Here is a 22,456-nt window from a genome sequence, read left to right on the forward strand (position 1 = left end):
TTACATTGTAGTGAGGGGTGTACTCACTTTTGTGAGATACTGTGTGTATATATATATATATATATATATATATATATATATATATATATGTATATTACAGGGCATTTTTTCAGCTGGAACCTGGTGGAACTCAGTTCACCATTATCACTTGTAAACACAAAAGAAGGGCTTCTGTGTTTACAAGTGACAGCTTGTCTCCCAATGGCTCTCACAGATTTGAGCGGCTTACTACTGAGTGTAGGATGGGGACCAGGGAGATGCAGGTGCCTAGGCACAGTGTGGATGTCTACACCCCTACTGGATGATCTCCCTGCAAGTGAGAATGGCAGAGATCATCCAGCTTAACCTTCTTAGCGGTATTCCCAAGCATGGCTCGGTGGTTAAATTTCAGAGCCAAAAGCGGTAACCCCAAGCCACACTTGGGGTACCTCCAGAAGCATCGCTGGATCCTGTAAAATAGGTTACTTACCTTGTCACCGGGATCCAGCGATGTATGCGAGCGGTATGCGTCGGCGGATCTTCCTCGACGTGACGTTCGCAGGGGGTGGAACCGGCGGCAAATTCAAATGTAAAACACACCAAACACACTGATACCATTCAAAATAAAATAAATTCACATTACATTGCCCCCCAGTGCCCTTTCCTGCAGTTTTACTGTACTTTTTATGTATATATATATGCGTATGTATATATATATATACGTATACGTGTATATATATATATATATATACATATATGTATATATATATGTATACATACATACATACTTTAACTTATTTATAGTTTTTTATTGTATTATAATTTATAAATTTTGTGTTTCAAACTTTATCATACCCAAGATGTTATAAAGAAGAACGCACAGTAAAAAAAAAAATATGTAAATAGTTGGTTTGGGCTGCTCATTCTCAAGAATTACATGCAAAATAATGGTACCGCTTTCAGCACCTAAAATCCGAAAGAATCATACCGCCAGGGAGGTTAATAAAGGAATAAAAGTAAAACACGTGGAACATGGTGGAGCTTTAAAGAAGGGGAGAAGATGGGGGCAGTGGAGGAGAGGAGGGTGGGGGTTGTGATTAGAGGTCAGAGCTGAAGAGGTGTGAAAGTGAGATATGGGTGGGGGGTGCAGGGGTAAGCTTCTGTGGAAGAAGGCTAAACTCTGCACTCTATATGCAGCGCACCCCTGAACTCTACACTGTATGTAGCGCACCCCCAATATCTGCACACACATAGCGTGCCCCTAAACTCTGCACTGATGAAAAACTGATCAATATTTCATCCATTTTGACGTGACTGAACTGATAAAATGAACGGGTCTGCATGTGTAAAACAGGCCATACACGATGCAAATTTCGTCTGAAAATCGAAATTGCCAGTGAATTCGAACGATTTTCGTAGCGTTAGTGTGGTATGTGCAGCATGCGATTTTTGTTCAACAGCAAAAATTCACATATCCAACATGTTGGGTTTTTTTGCGAAAATTGGCCAAATTTCGTATTATTAATGGAGGAGTTGTATGATTTCACCTAACAAAACACAGAACAGTAGGGGGTGTGTCCAGTAGAGGTGTGGTTAAAAGGGCACAAAAAATAGTGTTTGGAAGTACGATTTTCGGATCACATTGATGGTACACTCACTCGCATGATGTACACGAGTACCGCTTGCGTTTATCGCACGATAAATCGTTCGAAATTCGCATCGTGTATGGCCTGCTTTAAAGGGGCCTAAGTAAAAAAAATGGAACAGATGAAAAACGGATGTAAATGGTAAGTTTTTCATCAATTTCTGCGTTGATAGTGGATGTAAAAAAAACAACAGTTAAAAAACTGATGAAAAATGGATAAAAAACCTGATCAAAAATAGATAAAAAACTGATGAGCACTGATGAAAAACGGATGAAAAACTGATGAGCACTGATGAAAAATGGATGAAAAACTGATGAAAAACGGATGATCATTGATGAAAAACTGATGAGCACTGATGAAAAATGGATGAAAAACTGATGGGCATTAATGAAAAATGGATGAAAAACTGATGAAAAATCCGATGAGCATTGATGAAAAATGGATGAAAAACAATGAGCACTGATGAAAAACGGATGAAAAAACTGATGAGCACTGATGAAAAACGGATGAAAAATCCGATGACCATTGATGAAAAATGGATGAAAAACTGATGAGCACTGATGAAAAATGGATGAAAAACCGATGAGCATTGATGAAAAATGGATGAAAAACTGATGAGCACCGATGAAAAACGGATAAAAAACTGATGAGCACTGATGAAAAACGGATAAAAAACTGATGAGCATTGATGAAAAACTGATGAGCACTGATGAAAAATGGATGAAAAACAATGAGCACTGATGAAAAACGGATATAAAACTGATGAGCACTGATGAAAAACTGATGAGCACTGATGAAAAGTGGATGAAAAACAATGAGCACTGATGAAAAACGGATATAAAACTCATGAGCACTGATGTAAAATCGATGAAAAACTGATAAGCACTGATGAAAAACGGATAAAAAAACTGATGAGCACTGATGAAAAACGGATGAAAAACAATGAGCACTGATGAAAAACGGATATAAAACTGATGAGCACTGATGAAAAACGGATATAAAACTGATGAGCACTGATGAAAAACGGATATAAAACTGATGAGCACTGATGAAAAATGGATAAAAAACTGATGAGCACTGATAAAAAACGGATGAAAAACTATGAGCACTGATGAAAAATGGATATAAAACTGATGAGCACTGATGAAAAACGGATATAAAACTGATGAGCACCGATGAAAAACGGATATAAAACTGATGAGCACCGATGAAAAACGGATATAAAACTGATGATAAACTGATGAAAAATGGATGTAAAACTGATAAGCGCTGATGAAAAATGGATGAAAAGCAGATGAGCACTGATGAAAAGTGGATGATAAACCGATGAGCACTGATGAAAAATGAAAGAAAAACTGATGAGCACTGATGAAAAACAGATAAAAAACTGATGAGCACTGATGAAAAACGGATGGAAAACAATGAGCACTGATGAAAAACGGATATAAAACTGATGAGCACTGATGAAAAACGGATGAAAAACAATGAGCACTGATGAAAAACAGATATAAAACTCATGAGCACTGATGTAAAATCGATAAAAAACTGATAAGCACTGATGAAAAACTGATAAAAAACTGATGAGCACTGATGAAAAACGGATGAAAAACAATGAGCTCTGATGAAAAACGGATATAAAACTGATGAGCACTGATAAAAAATAGATGGAAAACTGATAAGCACTGATAAAAAACGGATAAAAAAACTGATGAGCACTGATGAAAAACGGATGAAAAACAATGAGCACTGATGAAAAACGGATGAAAAACAATGAGCACTGATGAAAAACGGATATAAAACTGATGAGCACTGATGAAAAATTGATGGAAAACTGATAAGCACTGATGAAAAACGGATAAAAAAACTGATGAGCACTGATGAAAAACGGATATAAAACTGATGAGCACTGATGAAAAACGGATATAAAACTGATGAGCACTGATGAAAAATGGATGAAAAACAATGAGCACTGATGAAAAATGGATAAAAAACTGATAAGCACTGATGAAAAACGGATATAAAACTGATGATAAACTGATGAAAAATGGATGAAAAACTGATGAAAAATGGATAAAAAACTGATGAAAAATGGATGAAAAACTGATGTATAACTGATAAGCGCTGATGAAAAATGGATGAAAAACAGATGAGCACTGATGAAAACCTGATGAAAAACTGATCAATATTTCATCCATTTTGACGTGACTGAACTGATGAAATGAAAGGGTCTGCATGTGTGAATGGGGCCTGAGGGTGACAACGCTTTGCCGCAGTCTCCCAGTGTGTATTGTCACCCTGTCACTTGCTCTCCCAGTGAAGCCTATAAGTGGCCATGTGGACACAATCCACTGTTGTCACCATCAGAAAGCCTCCCCTGAGAAATGACATTCAGGACAAAATGTAGCTGTAAAAGGCTGCAGCAATGATATACAACAATGAATAATAATAATAAAAAAAAAATGATGAGAATTATTGTTAATACACAGTGCTTTACCAGATTAATGTAATTCAGTGAGGGATTACAACTACTTAAAGGGCAGTAACTGTCCTCACTTTTCAAAGCTAAGTACATCAAATCTACGTAATGTTCCAATGTTCCAGTGTGATAGATGCACTTTGTAACTTTTTACTTTTTGTAACAGCCTAAGTTTATGAACTTGTATGTGCTCAGTTTAGGTTCTTGAATTCATTTGACATCTCCATTTGATGCATGGTATATAATGGTGTGAAACGGACGTCTATCACTCTACAATGTAATCTAATGAATTGATGTGCTTTTTTTCCCACAGTACATTGTGTATAATGGACCAGAACAGATATCTTTCAGTTTAGAGCACAGCAAACAGCCAACTATCGAACACTATTAATCCCAATAACTTTAGAAAAAAAATTGTTTAGCTGTCTGGAATGCCAGTGTTCTTTTTACATTTTGTGTGGGACTGGTTCACCTACAAAGAAAAAACTAAGTTTGGTCACATGTTACTAGCTATTTTTGCAATGTTGCAGAATAAGTGATATTTTAAGAGCCCATTCACACTGCCCCGACTTGTCAGGCTGACAAGTCGTGGACGGTCGCGGTCCATTGAGTAGTACAAGAGCCGTTCTAATAGGAGCGACACAAGTCGCTCCGACTTAGAAAAAGGGTCCTGTACTACTTTGGGGCGACCTCGGAGCGACTTGCATAGACTTCCATTATGTGACTTGCATAGACTTCCATTATGTGACTTGCATAGACTTCCATTATGTCAATCCACCGATCCCCGCTGAGCAGGCGGATGACAGCTCTGTCTCCGCTCTCTGTGCTGAGATGGACCTGTCAGATCCCCGCTCTCCTCTATGGGAGATTGGTTGAAAATGGACCGGCTCTCTGTTTTCATCCGATCCGATCCTCCAGACAGATGGAAAATAGGGTTTCCATCCATCTGGATTTCACGGACCGGATCGGATAGCAGTGGGTGTCAGCGGACATGTCACCGCTGACATCCGCTGCCCCATAGGGGTGCATGGAGCATCTGATCAGGTCTGCCTGAAAAACTGACAGGCGGACCTGATTGGAAACGCCCGTGTGAAAGGGCCCTTAGGCTCATTCACACGTGTGCGTAGATTGGCATTTTTTTCTGCACTAGAAAATGCCGATCTTTGCAAGAGCGCACAAGAAACAATTGTTTTCTTTGTGCCGTGTTCACACTTAAATGCAGCTCCGTTTCTGTCTGCGTTTCTATGAAATGTCACATTGGGGTTTATTTACTAAAGCTGGCAAGTGCAAAACCAGGCTCACTTCTGTATAGAAACCAATCAACTTCTAACCTCAGCTTGTTCAGTTAAGCTTTGGCAATAAAATCTGGAAGCTGATTGGTTTTTATACAGAAGTGAGCCTGATTTTGTACTCTCCTGCTTTAGTAAATAAACCTCAGTGTGACATTGCAATAAAGCCCAAAAAAATAATTGCAAGGCACCCGCTGACCAGAACTGAGACTTTCTGCATGGTAAAGCATGGCATTTTACCATGCAGGTAATGTGCACTGGTCCAAAGTGACTACGGTGGACCATGCCCACACAATGTGTGTCACTTGTAGTCCCCACCAGGAGTGTTTGTGACAGGGTGACAACAGAAGAGCATAACTGAGACACAATTGTCACTCCATAAGAGGAAATGCCAGAAAAGGGATCCTCATGTCAGGATCTCCATGTATTATTGGGTAATGATTGAGTTTAGACCTTCTACAAAAAGGCCTCTATAATTAAACCCCAAAAAAGGGCAACACGCGTCTGGGGATTTCTCTATGGATGGAGAACAGGAGCTGAATTCTTTTCCTCATTTAATTCACATTCATGTAACAGGGAGCCAGTGTCTGTGTGCAGACGGTCGTCATTTTGTTGAAGTAGGATTCAATGGTTGAGTGCATAAAGAAGCAATGAGTCATTCCCACATACACTATATTACTAAAAGTATTGGGACCCCTGCCTTTACACACATATGAACTTTAATGGTATCCCAGTCTTAGTCCGTTGTCCATCCAATATTGAGTTGGCCCACCCTTTGCAGCTATACCAGGTTAAACTCTTCTGAGAAGGCTATACACAAGGTTTAGGAGTGTATCTATGGGTATGTCCACCTGTCTGGTAGGGTATATGGCCACCTGTCTGGCAGGTTATATGTCCACCTGTCTGGCAGGGTATATGTCCACCTTTCTGGCAGGGTATATAGCCACCTGTCTGGTAGGGTATATGGCCACCTGTCTGGCAGGGTATATGGCCACCTGCCTGGTAGGGTATATGGCCACCTGCCTGGTAGGATATATGGCCACCTGTCTTTTAGGGTATATGGCCATCTGTCTTGCAGGGTATATGGCCACCTGTCTGGCAGGGTATATGTCCACCTGTCTGGCAGGGTATATGGCCACCTGTCTGGCAGGGTATATGTCCACCTGTCTGGCAGGCTATATGTCTACCTGTCTGGTAGGGTATATGGCCACCTGTCTGGTAGGGTATATGGCCACCTGTCTGGTAGGGTATATGGCCACCTGTCTGGCAGGCTATATGTCCACCTGTCTGGTAGGGTATATGGCCACCTGTCTGGTAGGGTATATGGCCACCTGTCTGGCAGGCTATATGTCCACCTATCTGGTAGGGTATATATCCACCTGTCTGGCAGGGTATATGTCCACCTGTCTGGCAGGGTATATGTCCCCCTGTCTGGCAGGCTATATGTCCACCTGTCTGGTAGGGTATATGTCCACCTGTCTGGCAGGCTATATGTCCACTTGTCTGGTAGGGTATATGGCCACCTGTCTGGTAGGTTATATGGCCACCTGTCTGGCAGGCTATATGTCCACCTGTCTGGTAGGGTATATGGCCACCTGTCTGGTAGAGGTATATGGCCACCTGTCTGGTAGAGGTATATGGCCACCTGTCTGGCAAGCTATATGTCCACCTATCTGGTAGGGTATATGGCCACCTGTCTGGTAGGGTATATGGCCAACTGTCTGGCAGGCTATATGTCCACCTATCTGGTAGGGTATATGTCCACCTGTCTGGCAGGGTATATGTACAGGTTTGCCTTCCCAGTCTGGTTTCATGATGGCAATTGATGTATGCTTATGTAACTCCTGGATGGGTTTCAGGACCAATAGATGTCTTCACTCTTGCCAGCCTCCCTGACCATTATAAATTGGTAGCCCCATTAACATACAGAATCATAGTTACAAATTATATAAAATGTAGACATTTTTATTTTTTACAGACATGAATGTTTTAAAAGCATGTACCGGATTTGTAATAAATACTATTTACACGCTACATTATCTTGCTCCCTTCTGTCTTACTCTATGAAACTTGTCATAAAGGTGGATATATGTTTTAATTTCAAAGGGCAATTAAAGTCACAGCTTGAATTGTCTTTTCTATCAGAGGCTCTTTATTGCTGAGTTACAGAATATACATAAAGTAACTCTAGGGTGCATGATTAAAGAGCAACTGTAGGTGACACATAAGATCAATCAGCCAACTGAAAAACATTGTCTAGGTGATATTACAGCTAAATGTTACTACAGCTGTAGTATTACTGAGTCTGCTGAATTAAATAGAGTTTTCTGAGCGGGATTGCAGCCTCTTGTCACATCATGCTATGGTGAACAATCTGCTTCTTTGAAAAGAGGGTGGAGCTCAGAACAAGGGAACAAACTGACTTGCATTTTTATAGGCTAGATTTAAAATGTATGATATCCACATTTTTTTCTTTTAAATTTTTTTATGTACTAAAATTTTTTTATTTACCATAAACATCAAATCACATAACTTATTGAGTGCAAATGTATGTGCAATAGATTGAAAAACTTTAGGTGGAGGAAATGCTACAATATACCCACACAGGGGTTGTATAGTCAATATAAACACACACGTAGAAACATTGCGCAAATTTACGCACAATGAAAGATTTCCGAGACAACATTAACGTAGAGGCAAACATTTAAATGCTAGGGGTCGAATAATATTGTCCTGTGATTTACAGCTATAGGTCACGTGTATCGGTGATTGATTAATGTGCTAAGCTTATGTATTAAATGACAGCATAGATGAGTCATAGAAGAGACTCACATGGCTGTATGTTTTATTAAAGAGATTGGCATGGGAATGAGAAGGGCCGGAGGAAAAGAGACCCCAGAAAAAAGGAGGAATAGGCAAAGAGAAGGACAGGGATGGAGGGTGGGGGGGGGGGTAGGGGGACTTTGCCACAGGAGACATCCAATTTATTCCCTAAAATCGGGAAATAAGATGGTAGCTTCTTTTACATTTTTTTAACCACTTGCGGCCCGCCCACCGTACATTTACTGCGGCACTCTGCCGCTGCTGGGCAAAGTGACGTAGCCCTACGTCGCTCGCTCAGGAGACTGTAGCGGGTGAGTGCGCACCACCGGCAGCACGCTCCCGCCCCCGCTCCTTACCTGGCCACCGGCCACTCGCGATCTCCTGCAACACAGCCATCTGTCATTCTCACTGAAGTAATCACAGAGGCTATGTGATCCTGCTATATAGGATCGCATGTCTCTGTGATTGCTTCACAAGCCACGCCCCTCTACAGCTAGAATCACGCCCCTAGGGTCACACATAACCCCTTGATCACCAGTAATGTTAACCCCTTCCCTGCCAGTGTCATTTTTACAGTAACAGTGCATATTTATAGCACTGATTACTGTAGTAATGTCACTGGTACCCCCAAAAGTGTCTAAAATGTCAGTTAGGGGTCCGATCTGTCCGCCGCAACGTCGCAGTCCCGCAAAACAAATCGCAGATCACCGCCATTACTAGTAAAAAAATAAAATAAATAAAAATGACATAAATCTTTCCCGTAGTTAGTAAACGCAATAACTTTAGCGCAGACCAATCAAAATACGCTTATTGCGATTTTTTTTTACCAAAAATATGTAGCAGAAAACAAATTGGCCTAAAATGTTAGAAAATTTTGATTTTTACATTTTATTTTTTTGAGAATTTCATATAAAAAACTTGTCGCTCTTTTTTTATTTATAGCGCAAAAAATAAAAATCGCACAGGTGATCAAATACCACCAAAAGAAAGCTCTATTTGTGGGAAAAAAAGGACGTCAATTTCGTTTGGGTACAGCGTCTTAATTGTCCCTTAAAGTCACGCAGTGCTGAATCACAAAATAGGGCCCGGTCATTGAGCAGCCAAATCCCCCGGGGCTAAAGTGGTTAAATAAAGTGTAGTGCCATGGTGCTTGATTTCTCAACATAGTACCCATGATGGAACTCACTCATACACAATTAAAAATAATGAAAAATAACATTTTTTGAACTTACGACATGTACAGAAATAGCAATCTCAGATCTCACTCTCATGTTCCATATATCTCAGCAAAGCACTCACCAGGCTGGGGGTGAACTGGTTCAATGCTATAAAATCCAATGGCTAAGCAATCACTCAGGGTTGTAAAACAGGGGTCTCCGAATTATGGCCCTCCAGTTGTTCAGGAACTACAATTCCCATCATGCCTAGTCATGTCAGTGATCTAGAGCCCAGGGCGAACATGCCAAATTGCGCCCCCCCCCCCCATAGTATATGAGCATTATGTGTCAGCAAAAATCCCCTCCCCCGCAAAAAAAATTAACTCCAATTTGCATAAATTCCCACCTCCCCCATACAAATCCGCCCCCTGCTGAAATCCTCTTCCCAGCACAAATCTTTGCCCCCCCCCCCAATGCCCCCAGCTCAATTACTCTCATTTCCAATATGCCCCCTAAACAAATCCACCCCACCCCCCAAACTAATTCCCCCCTCTACTCTTCAAATTTCCCCTGTGAGCACAAATCCCCCTCACTCTAAATTCCCCTCCCAGCACAAATTCTCCCCAATCCCCCATCCTAGCACAAATAGACCCCCGCCCCCAAATTTCCCCTCCTAGCACAAATACCCCCAGTTATCCCTGCTAAGACAAAACTCCCCCCCCCCCAAAAAAAAATCACCTCCTTGCACAAATAGCCTCCCACCCACAAGATTACCTTTTCTAGCACAAATCCCCCCAAAATTCCCCCTCCTAGCACACATTCTCTTCCCCCATCCTCCCTCCCAACACAAATCCCCTCAAATCACCAATCCTAACACACCTCCCCAAATTTCCTTAGAACAATTCTTATCCCTTGCCGCCCCCAAAATTCCCCCCTCCAACACAAATCCCCTCTTCCTAATCTCGTTGTGGTGCCCTCCCATCTCACATAATACCACAGTGCCCAGGGCAGCTGTCCCTCCTGCCCACCCTTTCTCACAGCCCTGGTTGTAGCTCTCTACTATAAATGCCTAATCTGACTTTGGGCTAGTTGCTAATTTAGTTGCTTTGTAGCAAATATACATTTTGCTCTGTGAATATAGTTTTTGGCTCCAAAATATGCAATGAATATTTTATTATAAAAACAAATCTGGGGTTTCACTTTACACTTTGCTCCATTCCTTTTTTTGGATCATGACATTGAAGACCATTAGGTATGAGATGAAACATCATGTAGCCCATTTTAGTTGGAACAATGGCACCATCTTTTCTTTGGGTATATACATCATTCAGCTTGTAGCTTTGCAATTGATAGTGGGGTATACAGTGACATCGTTAGGGACATTTTTTTAACATACCAAAAAAATGTGAAGGAGCAGATTTTAGGAGACTGTTAGAGACACCCACGTATCTTTCTAGCCACTCAGCATCAGAAGCGACTGCAAAAATAAATACAATATCTGATGACACATGCTGCTGGAAAACAATGGTTTCAGCTGCCTCCGTTCATTTCTGTGCCGCTCAGATAATATGACATACAGCTTTCACACAATATAGAGGAGGGGGACTGCGATACCCACTGATGACAATGTAACCTGATTGTAGAGCTTTTAAGATAGGGAGATATGATTGTATGTGATAAATTGATGCATAGAAATAATAAAAGAAAATATATGCCCGGGGCAGCCATCATTTTGAGGACCAGGGGCTGTAAAAGAATTGTATTGTGACTGCTTGCATTGCCTTTGCGGCTAAAACATTGACAGTGACACCCTGTCTAGGACTGCTGAGAATTTGATCAGAAAACTTTATATCACATAAAGATGATTGTGTATTTCTTGTACCTAGGAACATCCCTTATCACAAGCCAAGACAGAAATATCCACTGGCCCTTGAACAGGGGGCAAAAGTCTAGTCATTGATATTGTCTGTAGGTTCTCTGCAACTGATATTTTCCCCATTAATGATTTACTATTAGGGGAAGACTCACTTCTGCTGTGTGGTCTAATTACAGAATTTGAGACCCTGTCGCCTTTTGCGTGGTTTTGGGAACCCTGGCTATCTTCCCGTTGAGGTCCTCTTGGAGTTTCTGACACACAGTTGGTTTCCTGACCATATATACAGATTTCTTTTTATATGTTGATCTATTCACTATAACTGTGTAAAGTGGACATCTACCCCCAGAAGAAGACTTCAGGTTGAAACGCGTCGGGTCTTCTGTGTCCACTACTTTCGACATCTGTATTTGTATTCATATAAGGGGCCCTCCCGTATATATATACATTAATGTCCTCTTTTATGTTTTCATGGTTTTATATCTTACCCAACAATGATCTTTCATTTATGTATTTTACTGCATTTTGTATCAATAAAACATCTTTTTTAGAATATTAATTTCCAGTATTTACATTTCTACTCTCTATTACATTTTCTTTATTTGGTAGTGCATAGTCCCAATCCCCCCCCCCCCCTTGTCGCTCTGCGGACTTTTCACTAAATTTTTGGGATAGATCCCCCCCCCCTCCTTTTTTTGTATTATTACGTTCAAATTTTGGAACCTAGCATTTGGAATCATTTACTAATGATTGTTCTGCACTGTGTGTAGGGAGGTGACCATCTTGCTATAGGCATGGCTTTGGCAAACCTCCCAACTGTCCAGGGCTTTCAAGTAAATCACAGTGTCCCGCAAATTAGGGCTGCATTTTGCAGCCAAGCCCAGTGCCAAAACTTGTTGAGTCCACTAGTCTACCTGGCAGGTGCGCTCTGCGTGGCATCTGTCAAGGCTGAGACTCGCTCAGTGCCCAGCCAGCACAAAGCCTCCCCCCCACCTGCAGTCCCCCTGTGCCCACCTACAACCCCCGGCGTGCAGCCAATTCTGTGCCTGTGAAGGACTTTTGTAGGCGGGAATTTTGAAGCAGTGCTTCTGATGTCACTGCATGAGCCTCTGGGAGAGTGAACAACTGAATTCTCCCCTCTTTCTTCCATCTATTTCCTTCCACATAATATAGTGATCCTTCCTGCCTTCCATGTGCCATAGTGATCTTTCCTTCCTGCCTTCCATGTACCAGAGTGATCCTTCCTGCCTTCCATGTGTCATATTGATCCTTTCTTCCTGCCTTCAATGTGTCATAATGATCTTGTTTCCATGTGCCATAGTGATCCTTCCTTCCATGTGCCATAGTGATCCTTCCTGCTTTCCATATACCATATTGATCCTTCCTGGCCTCCATGTGCCCTAGTGATCCTTCCTGCCTTCCATGTGCCATAGTGATCCTTCCTGCCTTTCATATACCATAGTGATCCTTTCTGCCTTCCATATGCCATAGTGATCATTCCTTCCATGTGCCATAGTGATTCTTCTTGCCTTCCATGCACCATAGTGATCCTTCCTTCCTTCCATGTACCTTAGTGACCCCTCCTTCCTTTCTTCCCTGTATCATAGTGACCAGGGAGGGTAGGCAGGGAGGCCTTCAATGCACCCTTCCCCTCCCACTATCATATTTGGCCACACCCACTTTTTGGTAAGCGCACCACAGGTCACTATCTTCCTGAAATGTCCCTCATTCTAAAGTTCATAAGTTGAGAGGTATGCTTTGGTACGTTATGCCATACTGTAGCTATCCTATTGACTGGTGATCTGATGACTGGTGTTAGAAAATGTAAAAAACAGTAGTAGAGGTGGAGAAAGCACAGATCCACAGAAGGAATTAGGCAGAAGAAGGTCCAGCTTTCTCTCCGACAATGAGAACATTGAGCAGCTCAGGAGTGACACCACTAAGTTTTACCTAAAAGGCTAAAAAGTGAAAAGCAAAAAATATTGCGCTAACCATAAAAAAGCTGCTACACCAAACAACTGACAAGAAAATTGTGAATAGCAAAATGTGGAAAAAAGTGCAGCGCTAATAAATACTAGCAATATAAACGTGTATATATATAAACCAAGAAAGGTAAATACAAATAAATAGCAAAATGAATAAAAGTGAACATCAAATCAACAGTCCCATATGTGAAGTGAAAAAAACAGTCCACAACGGTGATAATTGAAGTGCTCACTGGATCCCAACACCAACAAGATATAGCGATATAATGTGCTCACCAGAACGATAGGACTCAAAATGCCATATAGCATATGAGTCAAATCAGCTTGTTGTACAATGGATGGATAATCCGAAAGGGATGACTGAGGTCACTGATGTTGAGGTGAAGAGGTAATAGCAGATATGAACCGTCACACCAGAGAGGCTCTCACTCCGTCAGATGGCCAGAAAGGAACCAAAAAACAAGGGAGCACAAAATAGTGTAACACTGCTAAAATTTTAATTAAATAAAAATACACCAAATTGCACTTACAAACATCTCGTGGTAAAGAGCGTATACAGATGCAAAGGTAGGCTGCTGACAGCCTACCTTTGCATCTGTATACGCTCTTTACCACGAGATGTTTGTAAGTGCAATTTGGTGTATTTTTATTTAATTAAAATTTTAGCAGTGTTACACTATTTTGTGCTCCCTTGTTTTTTGGTTCCTTTCTGGCCATCTGACGGAGTGAGAGCCTCTCTGGTGTGACGGTTCATATCTGCTATTACCTCTTCACCTCAACATCAGTGACCTCAGTCATCCCTTTCGGATTATCCATCCATTGTACAACAAGCTGATTTGACTCATATGCTATATGGCATTTTGAGTCCTATCGTTCTGGTGAGCACATTATATCGCTATATCTTGTTGGTGTTGGGATCCAGTGAGCACTTCAATTATCACCGTTGTGGACTGTTTTTTTCACTTCACATATGGGACTGTTGATTTGATGTTCACTTTTATTCATTTTGCTATTTATTTGTATTTACCTTTCTTGGTTTATATATATACACGTTTATATTGCTAGTATTTATTAGCGCTGCACTTTTTTCCACATTTTACCTAAAAGGCTAACTCCTACTTTTGCAACACGTTACCCCGATATTTACTGTTACCATGTAACACATTGCTAGGCAACGCACCCCTAGAATGCCCTCCCCCTCGTAACAGCTTGCAGTGTTCTTCTCTACCACAGCCACTGTCACTTTTAATAGTTTATTCTGGAATGTCAAGTGCCCTCTTCCTCCCATGGTGGCAGTGGGCAGAATGCTGAGGTAGTGACATGAACATCCTTTTCAGCAACCATCTGCTGTGAGCCCAGGCCAGAGTGATGAAGTACTTCCTAGGAATTTTTCAATGATAACATGGGTTCACAGGAAGTGATATAAAAACCACTGGGTGTCATTCAGACTGGAGGAGGAGACATGGTGGACCTCAGGTAAGTAAGTCTGAGGGGGAGAGTGCATACAGAGTAATGCAGCAAAAACTGTTCTATGCTAGGAAGTACTGAGGTATTTATGATTTACGTATCTTTGCTTATTTAGAATAATGGAAGTCCTGTTTGTGCAAGCACCTGTATGACATAGAGAAAGATCATAACACCAACGTGGTTAAGCATTGGTTTGAGCGCCACAATAAACATGTATCCAGTCTGGTGATACAACGTATTGAGAAAATTCACATACCTACTAGGGGAGGTGACAGGTTTGGGCTATTTTGTAAGAGAGAGGTGTTCTGGATTTTTAATTTAAATACTAGAAGACCAGCAGGCCTAAACTTTTAAATGGGATGTTTCCCATTATTATGAATAGGTAATTGAATTCATGAACACCTCTCTCTTGTTCTGTCCCATCCCAGTGTATCCATCTGTTTATTCATTTCATTTTTTTTTTGTTTTTTGGGGGTTTTTTTGCATATAGCCTTCCATGTTTTGTGTTTATTTCCTGGCACCTTTTCTTCCCTTATTTGGTTGAAAATATATATATAGAAAAAAACTATTTTTTTTTTTTTTGTGTTATGGGATCTTTTCTTTCCCATATGTAACATATATGCATATATTTTGAACTGGTTTGGAGTAACATAGAGTGTCTATCATCTGTATTAGGGGAGGTTTCTGCGACTTATATGTTGTCATTTGTAGAGAGGTATTGTTCTATATGTGCCAAGCTTTATTTTAGCCTGAGCATAACTCTGTCCTTTACATACATATACAGTGAGTGTTTCCTTTGCTGTAACAGTTCCAAATATGTGTGTGCCATGTATGCCTCAGCACTATAATATCTGCCTCCAATTTTGGCGTAAGGAACGGGCCCTTTAGTAAATATTTACTTATTATGATTATCCCTATGATTTAGTGATAATATCTGGATTGGAATGCTTAGTGAAAGAGGTTTGGTTTCTTAACATATGTGGCATTAATATATAGGTGGCATGAGCATAAATGGTAGTAATAATGGGCTGATCGACATACAAGGTGCCACACATTTTATTTTTTATCTTTGAACGTTGGTTTTATCCAGAACATATATATGTATACATATTGTTTTTGTATGTGTTCACACAGCATTTGTTGATTCATTTCTTATGCTTTTTGTTATATATTTTGTGATGATTTTATACCAATATGTCCATGTGAATTGATATAGGTAGGGCTTGCAAATAACAAAATGATTTGGGATGTGTAATTGACCCCACATTAGGGTTCATTTGACCATCCCTGATTGCTTTGGCAGCCCGGTCTTTTGTTCATCTGATATGCAACTGATTGAACTCAGGATGATTGCATATACCATTTGGTCTTTTACTTCTATATATACTTTGAGTTTGGTCATATGCATTGTAGCTATGATTAAGCTCTGATATAAGTGCGAAACGCGTCTGCTGTTTCTGTACCTCTGCAATGCTGTAAGGACTTTATATGACCCAATAAATGTGAGTTGCATAGGAGTGCGGCCGTCCAGTTTCACAAGTCCTGTCCTTTCCTTGAAATGTTTGTCACTAAAATGTGTGTCTATTTCTGTTCTCAGAAAGTTGTAAAATCACTTTAATCCCTATTAGTCTGGCTCCTTCAGATTTTTTTTTTATAACATAACATTTCATCCTTTCAGCATACACTGTGTTGAATGTGCATCCAGCTCTCCAGAAAAGAGCAGAGCTGCTGCATATTATCACAGGTAATGAAGGATTCATTGATTGTATGTTTGCCATAAGCCTCCCCTCAATAACCGCTCCAAAAATCAATCACATGTAACAGCATCTGTAATTGAATACCCTGTTTGATTGCCCCGCAGAGGCCAGGGTAGGCGGGTGAACCTTATAGAGAAACCACTTCTCATTCACCCTTTATGGTGAAGGCACAGCGCAAGATTTAGAGCACCCGTGTTTTTAGAATATCCTTCTCGTCAAGCATTCACACAGAACTTAGAGTGTCCTTGGGAATTCATTGATTATTCCTAGAATACTTTTTGTGTAATAAACTACAATCTAGCAATTGCTCAGTCTTTGACTTTTCATTTTTGTACCCCCCCCCCCCCCCGTTACTGTGGAGGTTATGTCTGAAGACTACTAAATGCTGGTTTTTCATTATGGGAAATGAGTTTCACTTAGGAACAGAGGCTGTAGGATCTGATTTATGTTTTTTTGTTGGCATGTATGATTATCTATCTATCTATCTATCTATCTATCTATCTATCTATCTATCTATCTATCTATCGGCAATGGTTCAGTTGGGTGCTGCATATAGAAGTGAAAGAGGGATAGATAAATCTATCTATCTCCTAAAAAGGTAGGCTGTGTTCAGATGGGTGTTGGATATGGAAGAGTGGAGATAGATAGATAGATAGATAGATAGATAGATAGATAGATAGACAGACAGACAGACAGACAGACAGACAGACAGATAGACAGATAGACAGATAGACAGATAGATAGATAGATAGATAGATAGATAGATAGATAGATAGATAGATAGATAGATAGATAGATAGATAGATAGATAGATAGATAGATAGATAGATAGATAGATAGATAGATAGATAGATAGATAGATAGATAGATAGATAGATAGATAGATAGATAGATAGATAGATAGATTTATCTAGCCACCCTTTCATATCCAGCACCCATCTGAACCTAGTCTACTTTTGTAGAAAAATATAAACTAGATAGATAGATAGATAGATAGCTAGATAGACAGACAGACAGACAGACAGACAGACAGACAGACAGACAAAGATAAACAAATGTATCTATCTATCTCTCCACTCTTCCATATCCAGCACCCATCTGAACACATACCTCTTTCAGAGATAGACAGATAGATAGATGAATCTATCTATCTATCTATCTATCTATCTATCTATCTATCTATCTATCTATCTATCTATCTATCTATCTATCTATCTATCTATCTATCTATCTATCTATCTATCTATCTATCTATCTATCTATCTATCTATCTATCTATCTATCTATCTATCTATCTATCTATCTATCTATCTATCTATCTATCTATCTATCTATCTATCTATCTAATATTTTTCTACAGAAGTAGAATGGGTTCAGATGGGCGCTGGATATGGAAGAGTGGCAGAAGATTAAGATTAGAGTAGTGTTCTACAAACATATGCCCAGGTTGCTTCTTCCAATTAATATTTGAATCCTCTCTCGACTGGAAAAATCAGTCAAGGTGAACGACCGGCTGTATTGGGTCTGTATTCTAACCCCCACTGCCTGCATGTATACTGAGCCATTCAGTTGAGTAGGCTCATCTGCTCCAGTCTTTTGTATTTTAGCTTCCACCCTGAAGATAGCTATTCTTTCTTTGTTATACAATGTTGGGGAACTTTTGCTGCCAATGGTCCCAAAGAATGTAGAGCAAAGCAACAGGTTTTCTGTAATGCCCCAGCTCAGAAGGACATACAGGAGGGAACTGGTTGTCGGGTCACACACAGGGCCATTTTATATTTGCTCATGATGGCTTTACAAGGTGTCAGGGGAAAGGGAAGAATGCACCCCGGCTCAGGAGGTCATTAAACCAAACCTTTTTGCTTTTTCCTGCATGGGCAAAGCACAGGTTTGCTTTAAGAAACCAGTAAATAATTCAGTCTATGAGCATTGATTCATGAGTCGTCTGTTGAATTTTTAAATATGTATTGTAGGTACATGAATTATTGTTGTCTAAGGCTTATCATTTCTTTTTACCAAATGTTTAATGCAAAGTTTTTTTTTTTCTGTTTTTATATTGCTTGGTAAACTAGAAGCAGTCAGCAAAACATGACTGAAGACTTTGATAGTCATACACCCTCTAATTAGGACACAACAGGTTGTTCAAAAATCTAAACACTGAAGGACGTCTCAAACTGTGTACAAAGCATAGATGGGGATGTAAACCGCAATGCAGTACATCCACTTCTATCTGTGGATGGATTTGTGCAAATAAAGCTGCAAGTATTTGTATCGTGTTCTCTGAGCTTCTGTCCTTGCTCACTGCACTCATCCACCAGTCTCTGGTGAAATAACATATCGATTATCTGAGACAACTTTGCATTTCTGCAGCTGAGAAGCTCTAAAAAGCCTGGCTGAATCTTCATTCCAGCTGAAGAGCAGCTTTTGGTTAATAATAAACGAAACTTATCCCAAACTCTAGTTAAACATGGCAGTTTTGTATTGAAACTGACTTAGCGGCACAGCTTCTGTGCTAGTTTTCCCTCTGGTATTCATTTTCCATATGTGACTGTCCTTCTCACTAAATATCTATAGCTGTCATGATCCACTCCTGAATGGCCCCAAATATGAGTGTTCTACAGTGTAGGCCACTGTGTGCCCTGGTTTTATCACCTTTCCAAGCTCATTGAACCTAACCCACACTCATAGAACCACAGAAGTCCAACCTCGAAGCATAATGAAAGCCAGTGGAAGTAATTTCAAGGTACAGTAGATCGCATGTTAAAGCGGAGTTCCACCCTGGGAAAGCTTTTTTTAATAAAAATACCCCCAGGACAGTCAGGGCTAGTACATTCCACAATGGCTAGCCTCTGATCTGTCCCGGGTTGCACTTACCTTTTAGAAGAAATACTTACCTTAAAAAAGTATTGTTCAGCGCTGCCATCTCAGGTGTGGGCAGCTTGAAGCCAGCGCGATCCTCTTCTGGGTCCTCTTCCATCTTCTTTGGTCCCACGATGCACTGCACCGGCCCCGATGTCACTTCCGGTGCCGCAGCATCATCCCTTCACTCTCTGGGGAAAGAGAGGTTCACCCACTGGAACCTGGAGCTTTGTCCTAGGTCCAGGGTGGGTAGGGGACAGCGAGACCCCAACCAAGCTGCGGCGGTTCGTGGGGTCTGAGGTGGTTATGGTGTCTGGTGCAGTGCTTGGAGCCCTCGGGAAGCACTAGGAGCATCCATCAACGGAGGTAGCCAGTCGGGGTGCCGGCTGATCCGTTACAGTACCCAAGTTGATCGATCTATCAACTTGGTACATTCAGCCTGCCGAATAATGGTTCGAATCAGTGGCCGAAATTCAAACCATGTATGGCCAGGCTTAATCTGTATACTGGTTTCAGGTCACATTTCAGTGTCTCATAAAATACAGAAGGCAATAGGCAAGTTGATCCTCTGTCTTCAGAGTCATAGCTATGTGGATCATCTGTTTTGATGCCACTGGCTGCCTACCTGTTGAGTTTATTAGTAAGAAATTATTCAAGAGAGATAGCCAGGCAACAAGCATTGTCAGAAGAGAATCTCAATGACAGAACCATCTTTTTCCTAGGAAAAATTTACTTTTAAGGATATTGTAGCAATGCATTCTGGCATTTAATATTTTATTTGAAATTGGCTGGGGGATTGTGCACACGTGTTTACCTGCATTTTCATTGCTTTCAAATTACTTGAGTTTGAATTATTATTGCTTTTGAAACATATCAAGTGCAAGTCAGCAGATTGCCATCTCAGCATGTGCTTCTCTGAACGCAGTATTCCCTGCATTACAATCTAAACAGGTCAAATGCAGCCTTTTGCTAAGTGCATGCGCTTGAGCTGGGTGGCATTCAAATGTAAAAGTTTGTACGCAAGCCCTATGCATGGCAGAAAATGAACATGAAAAAGGCTGGAGAATTTCTGCAAACTATCACAATCTTACAGTAAATCAACCCTGTAGTAGGTTGTTATGGAAATCAAGGTTAGACAAGTTTTTTTTCATGCTGAATTAATCCAAAATGGTATTGTTCCTATAAAACCATTATATCATAGACATAGAGGATAATCTTTAATACTAGCTTTCAACCTGAAAGCCCCTTCTAGATTGTTTAAAAAAGAGCTGGACCCATTCCTAAATGCACAAATGAATACTAACATTTAGAGGAAATAACACCAGGGGTAGTTGGTCTAGGTCTAGGGAATATCCAATTGCCTCCTGGTCGATCAGAAAGGATTTTTTCCCCCTGCTGGAGCAAATTGGACCATGCTTTATTGTTTTTTTTTTTTTTTCATTCCTTTGGATTAACTCTGGTTATAGGATTGTGTATGTGGAGGTTTTCTATTTTATATTCTATTGGTTAAACTAAAATGACTTGTGGTGTTTTTCAACCTAACTATGTAGCTATGTAAGTCAACAAAATGGCTGCACTATTTGTTGTAGTCACATGACCTAGGTCGCTTCTCGGCCTTTTGGCTAAGATCAAGTGTAGTGTTTGTTGTTATCAGTGATCCTGACCTGACCAAGGCTGCGGTGGTGGCTATGCAAACCTGCTGGAGTGATGAGGGCTTGGGAGGTTAGTACCGGCTGGAACAGAAACTGGGGCACCCACAGGCAGTTGGGGCACGGGAATGATTCCCCCGGAAAAGCTGGAAGAGCCCATTACCTTGGCCATGTACTGGGAAGGTAGAAGGTCCACAGTGTCTGTGCCCCCTGGGAGAGGTCACCCTTAGGTGTGGGACCCCACTGTGTGAAAAGGCACATGGTCACAGTTACTAAACTCCTCCCTTTTGCACTGCGCCTTTTAGGGCTAGGTCTTTTGGCTAAGTCCGGGGGGCAGTTTTTGTCTACCAGGCCTTAGGGCATAGACAGTGCAAAATCTGCATGGCCACTTTTTTATTTGTATTTATTTTTCTCCCACTGTTTGTCACTACTTTCACTTTTATGTGTGTTTTTTTCACAGATGAAGGGTGTGAGTCCTCGAGCTTGCGTCCCTTGTGTGTCCCCCAGTTTCCTTCCTCCCCTGCCCCTGGGATGGTCTCTCTTCAGAAGAGCCCCTCGACCAACTATTCGATTGTTGACTTCGGCTGACCTAGAAGAACGGGGTCTGCCAGGCCTTCTGGGCAGGCAGACCATTGTAAACCCTTTGTCGCTGTCAGTTGCCTTACGCCCCTGGGGATCAGGGTAGAGGTCCTACCCCTTTGGGGGGTTAATTAAAAGCACACCCTTAAGTGCACTTTTAAGTGTGAGTTCAAATTCACGTTTTTTTGTTCACTTACGGGTTTTTTTATTATAGGTTTTTGCACCACCACAGACTTAGAAAGAGAAAAAAAAATGAGTCTTACTGGTCACATTGATAAATTGTCACACCCTAAGTTGTGACTGTTTCAAGTGCTTGAAGGTCTATGCGACAGTCTGTCTAGAAAGTAAAGCATATTTCGCTAGAGGATAAAGCGTCATAAATAGCCTCGCGTGGCTTCTTACTGTGCCGGTTGGAATCTGCCTGAGTGTCCTTGGCTAGTAATTTCCACCTAATCCTTGCAGGTATGGAGCATGCCGAGTGCATTGTGCGTGCGCTCTAGGGTGTAGAGAAAATGGTACAGTGTTCAGAAACACATTCTCTTTCTGCATCCCTCCGTCGTTCTGACTGGGAGAAGATTAATAGTGTTTTATTCATGATAAATGCCGGTTTGCCAGTGTAGCCTTACTCATTCTCCTGTAAGCATCTGTTCCCTCTGCAAACATCTGGCCACGGGTGATAAAAAGCAAAAGAGCGCAGAGACAGAACCTGCATCAAACAGATGAGATCCTCGCAGAATGAAAAAGAACCTGACCATGGCTTCTTAAAGGAAAAATAAGATGTTGCCTCTGTGTGTCGGCACACATAATTCAGTGATCAAGATTATTTTCCTACAGCCTTTGCCCTTATAAAAATACTGCCAATGTGGAATTTCATACAGGAGCATATTAACATTCAAGTGACCTTTGCATTGGTTTAG

General features: G+C 41.0%; 1 protein-coding gene across 3 annotated transcripts in view; it reads left to right on the forward strand.

Moving 5' to 3' along the window:
- The window catches only part of SGCD (sarcoglycan delta), a gene marked incomplete at its 5' end in the record, with an annotated part of 1,184,416 nt that overhangs the window by 317,233 nt on the left and 844,727 nt on the right, over positions 1–22,456 (forward strand). Inside the window, one exon of one of the 3 annotated variants that reach the window (XM_082254622.1) lies at positions 16,374–16,439. The exons of the other annotated variants lie outside the window; for them this stretch is intronic. The remainder of the gene's footprint in view (positions 1–16,373; positions 16,440–22,456) is intronic. 3 annotated transcript variants of the gene reach the window in all.

This window comes from Pelophylax lessonae, assembly GCF_965119305.1.
Source record: "Pelophylax lessonae genome assembly, chromosome: 4".
Classification (NCBI taxonomy): Eukaryota; Metazoa; Chordata; class Amphibia; order Anura; family Ranidae; genus Pelophylax; species Pelophylax lessonae.